This window comes from Simochromis diagramma, unplaced genomic scaffold (genome assembly GCF_900408965.1).
Source record: "Simochromis diagramma unplaced genomic scaffold, fSimDia1.1 OVJJ01000361.1, whole genome shotgun sequence".
Classification (NCBI taxonomy): Eukaryota; Metazoa; Chordata; class Actinopteri; order Cichliformes; family Cichlidae; genus Simochromis; species Simochromis diagramma.
This window is the reverse complement of record NW_024386860.1, coordinates 15,041,920-15,053,929: the sequence shown is the minus strand read 5'-3', so window position 1 is coordinate 15,053,929 and position 12,010 is coordinate 15,041,920. Positions and strand designations below refer to the sequence as shown.

The window sequence follows — 12,010 nt, the reverse complement described above, 5'->3', positions numbered from 1 at the left end:
TGCCAGGTTTCTCTTGGAACTGAGATTTTTAATCTCAATGAGATTCTTTACCTGGATAAATAAAGGACTAACAAAAAAAAAGATGCTTCACCAATACATCGGTGAGTCTCCTGTTTCACTCTCCGCTCTATTGTGAGGAAGAACCCAAGACATCATTTAAATTTGCCAGTTATAATGAATATTTTGTCATTTATATGGACACACTGTTATTGAACAGCCTCATGAAACAATAAATAGATAAATAAAAATATCCTTAAATACATCAGTTAAAATTGATTAATTACACTGTAAGAGGTTTAAATGTTCCTCACCATAATCAAATCTTAATAAAAGCTTAAAATCATTTGATAGCTCTGATTCCGATCATAATTATTACTGTCCCTCTGTACTCACCGGTCTGACCTGGCACTTCTAGCTGTTTCTCCTTCTCTAGCTCTCTACCCCTCCCTCCAGGAGTGGCTATGCTTCAGTCAATGCTGGATCTTTCAATGACAGTGAAACCCCAGCTCATGAGTAAAGACTGTCTAACAAATCCTTGAAAGAAACCTATCTTCTGTTCTCCTCCCCGTTTGGGAAATCTGTGGAACCGGTGCACCGGGAGCTGCAGTGATTGCACAACTCTTGTTGTGCACAGTTTTCACCTGTAAATAAACTGTTAGTATCGAAAGAGTCCTACTCTCACCTAGTGGCAAACTTAACAATTGCAAACATCAGCCCTGCACTTCACTGATGTATTTCACAGCCTTCACATAGGCATTGTAGTTACATTATGCCTCTGTAAACAATTTCTGGCTGTGCAAATGTTTATTTAAATAAAATTGAAAGTTCTCAACAAAAGAACAACTTCTAAAGATGTGTAGTATGGCCTGTCTAGGGTTGGCCAGACCACAACATGAAGACCACAACATTTATTCATCAAAATGATTTTAGCTGAGGTTGCTCTTCATGTTTCGCCTCCAGATGTCACCAAAAAGGACTGCATTTAAAAGCTTTGGGTAATGAACATTTTTTCAATACAAGTTTCAATGCTTGGGAGAACTTCATTTGGAAATCACACACACAAAAAAATCAACCCAAAGGACAATAACTTTGCTCCCAACTAAGATAAACAGGAGAAAACTGTGGTCAAAATAAAAGGCAGTCCACCCTACAAACTCCTTGATGTAACAATCAACATTAAAGGCGTTTACAAAGGTGCTTCACAGCTAAAGGTGTGGCTGTTTGGAATGATCAGCGGATGAATGATTGGCAGTTACCTAAATCTCCAACTAAAACCAGAAGATTAAGAACAGGAATAGTCATCCAATGAGGCTTTCTCCATTATCCTAAGAATTTATTTAAAACCCTTTAGTCCAGTTAAGTTGTACAGCTTCCGATCCTGTTGTAATTTGTTCCAAGGAGCATTGAAGGAAAATCCCTTTTAAGTTGTAGTAATGTAGAGTTATATACGTATACAAATTATATCTGTCACCAGACGAGGTTAGCAAAGACAAAGTGAAATAGTTACGGAGGTGAAAGTCAGGAGTGGCAGATGTGTATGAGGCTGTTGCAGGGCATGCATGAGTACAGTGAGACAGTGATGAGGCGTGCGGTAGCATTAGCAAATATACTTTAATCTACATATTCATGGAACATTACAAAGATGTGCATAACTTGTTTCTTAAACAGGCAGCGAGTATATTTTCGATGACAATCAGAGGACTTGGAATGATGCCAAAACCAACTGTATAAGCAAACATTCAACTCTGGTGCAAATCTATGACAGTGAAACCAATGATGATGTCAGTACAATGCTGACACCTGAGGATGAAGAAGGGGAGATCGGCTTCTCTATTGATCCACTCTGGATTTGGTCAGACACTGAAGAAATCAACTCAACAAAATTGTGCTGCAATAGTGGTGAAAAATGGAGCCTGGACCAATGAGCTAAAATTGGTGTGGCAGCTACTTCAACCATTATCCCTGCCACACCAATTTTCTACACAAAGAGCAAGATCAGTCTTAATCATGCAACCTTTCATTAGTTTTAATGTTGTGACTGATCAGTGTAAGTTTGTATTGTATTGATGAGGTTTTTTTTTTCAAACCCCCCCCCCAAAAAACCTGTCTGTGAGGCTAAGGCAGACGTGTAAGACGTGTAAGGCGTGGGGGCCAGAAGCTCCAATCCAGCCTAACTGACATCTTTCAAAAATGTGACAGAAGGTTTAAATTTTGGACTCTTTAAAGTAATCGACATAATGAAGTAATAGATAAACAATTAAATGACAGGAAAGTTTCTATTTTTTTCCACAAGCTACTATAGAAATTCTGTTTTTTTTCTTTTGTCTAGAGTAAAATAAGTAAATAAATTATTTGTCTGGGCAATAAGACTGTTAGAACAACTTTTACTGTAATTTGTGTGTTCTCATATTATGTTCTTTTTTATATATTCCCAAAGAAAACTTTTAAAGTCATTATTTTCTGACTTTATTCTCATTCTCAAAAGCATGCTATGTCATTCTTTTGTGGATTAACACATCAGAGAAAACCGGGAACAGATATAATGAAAAGTGGCTTTAAAGTTGTTGGGTTTTTTTGTTTGTTTTTTGTTTTTATTTGTGTTGACCTATATTCCTCCTCTCTCCAGTGAAATCCGAAATGGGCTGTTTCCCAAAACTGACTCTCCTTCTCTTTGGTAAGATCCCCAAATTTGCATAATGGAAATGTGTGATTTGAATTGTAAAGTTGAAAAAGAAGCCATAGCAGGACATTTTCCATTACCTCAAAAACAGTGTGTCAAAAAAATCTTATGTTTCATTTTGTTAAAACTTTGAGGAGGTGCAAAGAGGCATTGAATGAACCCCTACAAATGATCTCTATTCCTCAAAATTAAATATAGAAATCTAAAGCTATAATTTTGACTCTGTGCATAACATGAGCTACTCCCATGCAGACACTGCCTCAACTTTCACTCATAAGTTTTCATGAACAAGAACTTTACGTCTCTCTTCTAGTATTTTATGAGCATCTGCTCTCCTCCATGTGTCTGTTTCAATGGAGACCAGCAGAGCACACATAACCACGAGTTGAGTAACATTACTTTTATGGGGAACTTACATTAAAGGTAAAATGTGACTTAAGTTATTCAGCTACCTACAGAGAAAAGTGGCTTGTTGAAGTGCTTTCATGCAACTAAAAATAAAAACTGTTTTCAATTTAGCTTGCACGTCAATTAAGCCCATATGGGGGAAACATTGTCTCTTTTTATAGTCCTTGTCATTACCCTTGCTTCAGCATTTTGGATCAGCTGAAGGTTATGAAGAGATATTGTGTAAATGCAAGAAAGCATTCCAATATATTTGTTTAATATACACACAGAAGGACATATACTGGTGAAAAACGATTTCATGATTCCTCACAGTGTTACAGTGTTGGCCATTGTTATTTGAACTGGAATCCATAAAAGAGACCAAAATCAAGTCTGCAGGAGCAACTCAGTGCTGAGTTGCTAAATTCTAAAACTGAATGTTAGCTTTCTGACTAAATAGGAAAATATGCCATGGTTGAAATAAACCTGAATTATTGTTTCATCTTCAAGTAATCCAGTAGTTATGACCCCAGCAACAAAGTAAAATATGCTAGGATATGGCAATTCAATGGCAAATATTGAATTCAATATTGATCTTATAATATTTGGGCATTACTGCAACATTACTGGCCTCCTTGTTTTTATATTAGTAGACTGGTACCCCTGTGTAGCCTGTAAATGTAGTTACAAAGATCGCACTAAGGGCTCTTTAATGTTTGTTTATCCTTTTCTTGTGTGTATTATGCAAATAATTAACTTAATACTACTTATACTATCTATTACCAATGTTAGGGTTTAGTCTCTGCTCTTGCTCAAAGTTCCCTCCTCGTAAGTACTACTACGTTGACAAAAAAATGAGCTGGAACGACGCTCAACAATACTGCAGAGAGAAGTACACAGACCTGGCCACCTTCGAAAACATGGATGATATAAGCAGGCTAAATTCAACTTTTTCCTACGACTGTGCATGGATTGGACTGCAGGATGATCCCAAATTCTGGAAGAATGCATATACTATTATATATTGTACATATATTTATTAGTTTCAGATGTAGCCATTCTTGTATTTTGCTTGTTTACATTATTGTATTTTGCACAACTCTGTTGCTTGTGAAGCTCGCACACAAGAATTTCACTCACATGTGCTGTACCAATGTACCTGCACATGTGATGTGACAATAAAGTGATTTGATTTGATTTGATTTGATTTGATTTGAATACGCTAGGCAATGACACCAACTCCTGGAGATGGGCAGTAACTGGTGAAACGAGCAAAACTGTTTACAACAACTGGTACTATACCAATCCAGATAATTATCAAGGAAATGAAACTTGTGTAATGATGGGTCTTGAAGGAAAGTGGTTTGATAAAAACTGTGGCGCAAACACAAGTTTCGTTTGCTACAATGGTAAGAAAATATTTTCATTCATGGGTTTCTGACCTCACTAATGACTTAACCTGCATTTTTTACTAGTAGATTTCACAGAAAACATCACTGAAGATTTGTTGTATAAAATATAAGAAAACCCCTAACTCAAAAAGTTTGAGTAGTGATTTGAAAACATTAAATTGATTATCCAAAATTTTTACTCTTTCATTTACAATGTTAACTATTTGATATCCATAATAAATTCAGCATCATCTGTCATCTGCCATGATTACTTGAATGCTTAAACACTTTCTTTCCCGCTTACTGGCTTATTTTCTATCTGCTGCAGTTACACAGCAAAACAAGAAAAACTACATGTACATCTCTATTGCAAAAACATGGCCCTCTGCTCGAGAACACTGCATAAAACTAAGCATGGACTTGGCAGTGATCGAAAACAGTGAAGAGAATGCTGAGGTCAGTTCATTAAAACCAAACAGTGATTGAGATTTGGATCGGTCTGTACAGAGTGCCATGGACCTGGTCTGACAAGAGTCAGAGCTCCTTTAAAAACTGGCAAAGTTCCAGCCCAAATGACCCTCAAGGTAACCAGCATTGTGTGGTGGAGAATAACCTCCACAAGTGGGATGACGACATATGTACAATGAATTATGTTTTCATTTGCCATCAAGGTAAATGTTCAATAACACACACAAAACAAACAAACAAACAAACAAAAAAACATACCCTGACTAACAACAACTCCTGTTTCTCAGTTTGTCAAAACTTACTTTTATTTTTTGGTTACATGTTTCCTGCTAAGTTGCAAAGTTGAGGACGACAGTGAAGATTACGTTTTTGACTGATGTTGACTTAACTGACTCTGCAATTAATGTCCAGATACTCCAACAGGTAAAATTTTTGTTTTTGCTTCTGGAAAAATTTAAAGTAAAGCAAACAAACTACAAAGAAAAAGCAATGGATAAATATACTGACAGATAGCTTCAATAAAATGATGAAACCACCTACTTATCTTTCTATTCTGTCACAGCTAGGAGCCAAGCTAACAAATCAAGGATTGACTGATTTCAAACTGCAGTGGAAGATTCAACCCAAGAAACAAGAGAATGAGGAAAACAGAGAAACTTAGAGGAACTAGGTGTGTTTTGGATCACTGCTCAGCTTTGTAACCCAAGTGTGCTTAAGATTCAGGACAGAAATTGATGGCCAGATATTCTCCTTCAGGATTTTTGAGTTTTTTAGACAAATTATTTTTTTTTTTTTTTCCAATTTTAAACTACAAAAAGTCATTCAGATACCAAAGGAGAAAAGCAGCCCCAAAGGATTACACTACCAGCACTATTTTTGTTGATGTGATGTTCTTTTCAGAATCAGAATGGGTTTTATTGCCAAATGTTGAGCAGGTTTACAACATTAGGAAACTGCTGTGGTACTTAGTGCAAAACCTACTGTCAGACAATGCTTAAATAAACATAAAAATAAAAATTAAAAGTGCTAAGTAGATAGATAGGGAACAGCTTGAACAGCTTTTCACTTGGAATAGCACGGTGAAAATCTTCCAAAATGTTCAACTTTTAACTCATTAGTCCAAATGATATTTTTCAAAGGTTTTGGGGATTAACATTTTTTTGTAGCAAATGCGGTGTGTTGTGAGTAGTGAGTAGTGGTTCTCTCCTTGGGACATATTGGGACAATGCACTTTTGGAGTAATTTCGGTAGGCCAGCCATGCCTGGGAAGTTTCACCACTGTTCAGTTTTCTCCATTTGTGGATAATCAAGTTCATTTAAAAACAGTCCTTTGAACCTTGATAGCTGGATGTACATTGTCTAAAATTAAAAATTAATTGTGCAAAATATTTAAGTGTGGGAAATATGCAAAAAACTAAGGAATGCCAAAGGGGGAAAATTAGTTTTTCATGGCACTGTATATGCAACATATGCCTTAAACTTTGCCACATTATCAAAGAGATGCTGATATGTTGCTGTTATTTAATATTGTCCCCTTTATTAATGTATTATATAAATTAAAAGAAATAGTTGGCAGTAAACACAAAAAGGTTATTATATTCAGCCGTGTTCATTGTTGATGTTTGAGGAATTTGTATCGTTGCAATAAAATTGTTTTTAAATTGTGGGGCTGAATTTACTATTTCAATGTCAGTAAATAGTCTGTAGGTAATCGGTCTGGTAAACCAATCACTATGATGACAAATAACACTATAACATGAAGTAATGCTTGTTGAGTACTTGGGGTAAAGAGACCCCTGGCTGAATTGCAGCTTTCCAAGCTTCTTGCTGCTTCTCCCAATATTAAGAAGGTTGGGGTCTCTCTATACTCCTAAAGGATTGAATATTCAATGCACCCTGCTTCCCTGTTAGATCCTTTCCATTAGCACAGACACAGAGATAACGGACATCTGTGGCCAAAGTGTACTCATACTCTTACCAAAGATAAGAACAAAATCAGAGTAGGTTAATTACATAGTATAACTGATGTGATTTCATTATTATTTTGTGATTATTCTTGTTTTTAATTCTGCTTTTGCTTTGTCCTGCCAAATTGCTTGAATACATTTTTCAAAAAATTTCAATGACTTTTTAGCCCTTTGTGAAACAGTAAAAGAAAAAAAATGTATTGTTACCAACACCACAAAACAACAACAACAAAAAAACAAACAAAAACACAAAACAACCCAACTTTCCATCATGGCTGTAGAAACTCACTGTTCTACTTCTATACTCACTTCCTCCGTATACTTCCATTCCTTAAGAATGGCTTCTTGATACTGACAACCACACTTCCCTGAAAACCATTTTTATGAGATTTTTTATGAGATTTCAGTGAATAGTCAGTGGATCAACTGAAGGGCCAGATGCATCTCTCAGGTCCAATAAGGTCCAAGACTAACCATTTAAAGGGTGGTAAATTCATTGCCTGTATTCATACGTGGAGCATTCAGATCTCAACCTTAAAACAGTTTTGACCAAACTTCTAAGTATATCTTTATATTTCCAGAATTTGAGTGTTTCAAAACATTTAGATTTTGTTATTGTGCCTTTTTTTGCCTAAATTATAGATAGAACAATATGCACTTATTCTATTGCATATATTATATGTTAATAAATGAACAGTGGTTGTCTCTTTTTAGTTATATATTGACTAATAATAAACAGAAAAAAAGAAAGATCATTTCTTCAAACTCCCAAAAATACAAAGATAACGGCTTTTAGGGTGAATAAATCTGGGGTCTGGACTGACTTGAAGACATGATTTGGGAATTCTAATTTCCAAATTTTCACTATTTTCTGTTATTTCTATTGAAAAAAAAATCCTCATCAATACAATACAAACTTACACTGATCAGTCACAACATCGAAACTAATGAAAGGTTGCATGATTAAGACTGATCTTGCTCTTTGTGGACAAAATTGGTGTGGCAGGGATAATGGTTGAAGTAGCTGCCACACCAAAAAAAAACCCAAAAAACCTGTCTGTGAGGCTAAGGCAGACGTGTAAGACGTGTAAGGCGTGGGGGCCAGAAGCTCCAATCCAGCCTAACTGACATCTTTCAAAAATGTGACAGAAGGTTTAAATTTTGGACTCTTTAAAGTAATCGACATAATGAAGTAATAGATAAACAATTAAATGACAGGAAAGTTTCTATTTTTTTCCACAAGCTACTATAAAATTCTGTTCTTTTTCTTTTGTCTAGAGTAAAATAAGTAAATAAATTATTTGTCTGGGCAATAAGACTGTTAGAACAACTTTTACTGTAATCTTTAAACATTTATTTATTACTATTTAAGTAAGTAATGTAGTGTGTTCTCATATTATGTTCTTTTTTATATATTCCCAAAGAAAACTTTTAAAGTCATTATTTTCTGACTTTATTCTCATTCTCAAAAGCATGCTATGTCATTCTTTTGTGGATTAACACATCAGAGAAAACCGGGAACAGATATAATGAAAAGTGGCTTTAAAGTTGTTGGGTTTTTTTTGTTTGTTTTTTGTTTTTATTTGTGTTGACCTATGTTCCTCCTCTCGCCAGTGAAATCCGAAATGGGCTGTTTCCCAAAACTGACTCTCCTTCTCTTTGGTAAGATCCCCAAATTTGCATAATGGAAATGTGTGATTTGAATTGTAAAGTTGAAAAAGAAGCCATAGCAGGACATTTCCATTACCTCAAAAACAGTGTGTCAAAAAATCTTATGTTTCATTTTGTTAAAACTTTGAGGAGGTGCAAAGAGGCATTGAATGAACCCTACAAATGATCTCTATTCCTCAAAATTAAATATAGAAATCTAAAGCTATAATTTTGATTCTGTGCATAACATGAGCTACTCCCATGCAGACACTGCCTCAACTTTCACTCAAGTTTTCATGAAAACATCTCAGTTAAGGACCTGAACTAGGACCCTGAGAGATGCATCTGGCCCTTCAGTTGATCCACTGACTATTCACTGAAATCTCAATATAAAAATGTGTTTTCAGGGAAGTGTGGTTGTCAGTATCAAGAAGCCATTCTTAAGGAATGGAAGTATAACGGAGAAGTGAGTATAGAAGTAGAACAGTGAGTTCTACAGCCCATGATGGAAAGTTGGGTTGTTTGTTGTTTTTGTTTGTTTTTTTTTGTTGTTTGTTTTGTGGTGTGGTATAATACATTTTTTTTTCTTTTACTGTTTCACAAAGGGCTAAAAAGTCATTGAAAATTTTTGAAAAATGTATTCAAGCAATTTGGCAGGACAAGAAAAGCCGAATTAAAAACAAGAATAATCACCAAATAATAATGAAATCACATCTAGTTATACTATGTATTAACCTACTCTGATTTTGTTCTTATCTTGGTAAGGTATGAGTACACTTTGGCCACAGATGTCCTTATCTCTTGTGTCTGTGCTAATGGAAAGGATCTAACAGGGAAGCCGGGTGCATGATATTCATCCTTAGGAGTATAGAGAGCCCCAAACCTTCTTAATATTGGGAGAAGCAGCAAGAAGCTTGGAAGCTGCAATTCAGCCAGGGGTCTCTTACCCAAGTTACTCAACAAGCTACTTCATGTTTAGTGTTATTTGTCATCATAGTGATTGGTTTACCAGACCGATTACCTACAGACTATTTACTGACATTAAATAGTAAATTCGCCCACAATTTTAAAACAATTTTATTGCAACGATACAAATTCCTCAAACATCAACAATGAACACGGCTGAATATAATAACCTTTTTGTTTACTGCCAACTATTTCTTTTAATTTATATAACATTATAAAGGGGACTATTAATCACGCAACATCAGCATCTCTTTGATAATGTGGCAAAGTTAAGGCATATGTTGATATACAGTGCCATGAAAACAATTTTCCCCCTTTGGCATTCCTTAGTTTTTTGCAATTTCCCACACTTAAATATTTTGCATAATATTTTTATTTTAGACATGTACATCCAGCTATCAAGGTTCAAGGACTGTTTTAAATGAACTTGATTATCCCCAAATGGAGAAAACTGACAGTGGTGAAACTTCCCCAGGCATGGCTGGCCTACCGAAATTACTCACAAAAGTGCATTGTCCCAATTGTCCCAAGGAGAGAACCACTACTCACTACTCACAACAAACCCATTTGCTACAAAAAATGTTAATCCCCCAAAACCTTTGAAAAATATCATTTGGACTAATGAGTAAAAGTTGAACATTTGAAGATTTTCACCGTGCTATTCCAAGTGAAGAAGGTCTCGTCACACTATGCTCATCATGACTGTCCCTGCACTCTTATCTACTATGCCTTTTAATTTTTATTTTATGTTATTTAAGCATTGTCTGACAGTGGTTTTGCACTAAGTACCACCAGCAGTTTCCTAATGTTGTAAACCTGCTCACACTTGGCAATAAACCCTTCTGATTCTGAAAAGAAAATCACATCAACAAAAATAGTGCTGGTAGTGTAATCCTTTGGGGCTGGCTTTTCTCCTTTGTATCTGAATGACTTTTGTAGTTTAAATTGGAAAAAAAAAATATATTTGTCTAAAAAATTCAAAAATCCTGAAGGAGAATATCTGGCCATCAATTTCTGTCCTGATCTAAGCACACTTGGGTTACAAAGCTGAAGCAGTGATCCAAACACACCTAGTTCCTCTAAGTTTCTCTGTTTTCCCTTCTCTTGTTTCTTGTGGTTGAATCTTTCCACTGCAGTTTGAAATCAGTCAATCCTTGATTTTTAGCTTGGCTCCTCGCTGTGACAGAATAGAAAGATAAGTAGGTGGTTTCATCATTTTATTGAAGCTATCTGTCAGTATATTTATCCATTGCTTTTTCTTTGTAGTTTGTTTGCTTTACTTTAAATTTTCCAGAAGCAAAAACAAAAATTTTACCTGTTGGAGATCTGGACATTAATTGCAGAGTCAGTAAGTCAACATCAGTCAAAAAATAGTCTTCACTGTCGTCCTCAACTTTGCAACTTAGCAGGAAAACTGTAACCAAAAAAAAAAGTAAGTTTTGACAAACTGAGAAACAGGAGTTGTTGTTAGTCAGGGTATGTTTTTTTGTTTGTTTGTTTATTTGTTTTGTGTGTGTTATTGAACATTTACCTTGTGCAAATGAAAACATAATTCATTGTACATATGTCGTCATCCCACTTGTGGGGTTATTCTCCACCACACAATGCTGGTTACCTTGAGGTCATTTGGGCTGGAACTTTGCCAGTTTTTAAAGGAGCTCTGACTCTTGTCAGACCAGGTCCCTGGCACTCGTACAGACCGATCCAATATTCCTGTTTTGGTTTTAATGAACTGACCTCAGCTTCTCTTCACTGTTTTCGATCACTGCCAAGTCCATGCTTAGTTTTATGCAGTGTTCTCGAGCAGAGGGCCATGTTTTTGCAATAGAGATGTACATGTAGTTTTTCTTGTTTTGCTGTGTAACTGCAGCAGATAGAAATAAGCCAGTAAGCGGGAAAGAAAGTGTTTAGCATTCAAGTAATCATGGCAGATGACAGTGATGCTGAATTATTATGGATATCAAATAGTTAACATTGTAAATGAAAGAGTAAAAATTTTGGATAATAATTTAATGTTTTCAAATCACTACTCAAACTTTGATTAGGGGTTTTCTATATTTTATACAACAAATCTTCAGTGAGTTTTCTGTGAAATCTACTAGTAAAAAATGCAGGTTAAGTCATTAGTGAGGTCAGAAACCCATGAATGAAAATATTTTCTTACCATTGTAGCAAACGAAACTTGTGTTTGCGCCACAGTTTTTATCAAACCACTTTCCTTCAAGACCCATCATTACACAAGTTTCATTCCTTGATAATATCTGGATTGGTTAGTACCAGTTGTTGTAAACAGTTTGCTCGTTTCACCAGTACTGCCCATCTCCAGGGTTGGTGTCTTGCCTAGCGTTTCTTCAGGATTTGGGATCATCCTGCAGTCCAATCCATGCACAGTCGTAGGAAAAAGTAATTGTTAGTCCTGCTTATAATCCATGTTTCGAGGTGGCCAGGTCTGTGTACTTCTCTCTGCAGTATTGTTGAGCATCTTTCCAGTTATTTTTTTG

At 35.6% G+C, this 12,010-nt stretch overlaps 1 long non-coding RNA gene across 1 annotated transcript; it reads left to right on the top strand.

Moving 5' to 3' along the window:
* The first annotated feature begins 4,957 nt into the window (after positions 1 to 4,957).
* Positions 4,958 to 5,970, top strand: LOC120733180. Its single transcript, XR_005695751.1, has 3 exons — positions 4,958 to 5,129; positions 5,261 to 5,349; positions 5,489 to 5,970. It is a non-coding gene; the product is annotated as an uncharacterized LOC120733180 (long non-coding RNA).
* The last annotated feature ends 6,040 nt before the right edge of the window (positions 5,971 to 12,010 follow it).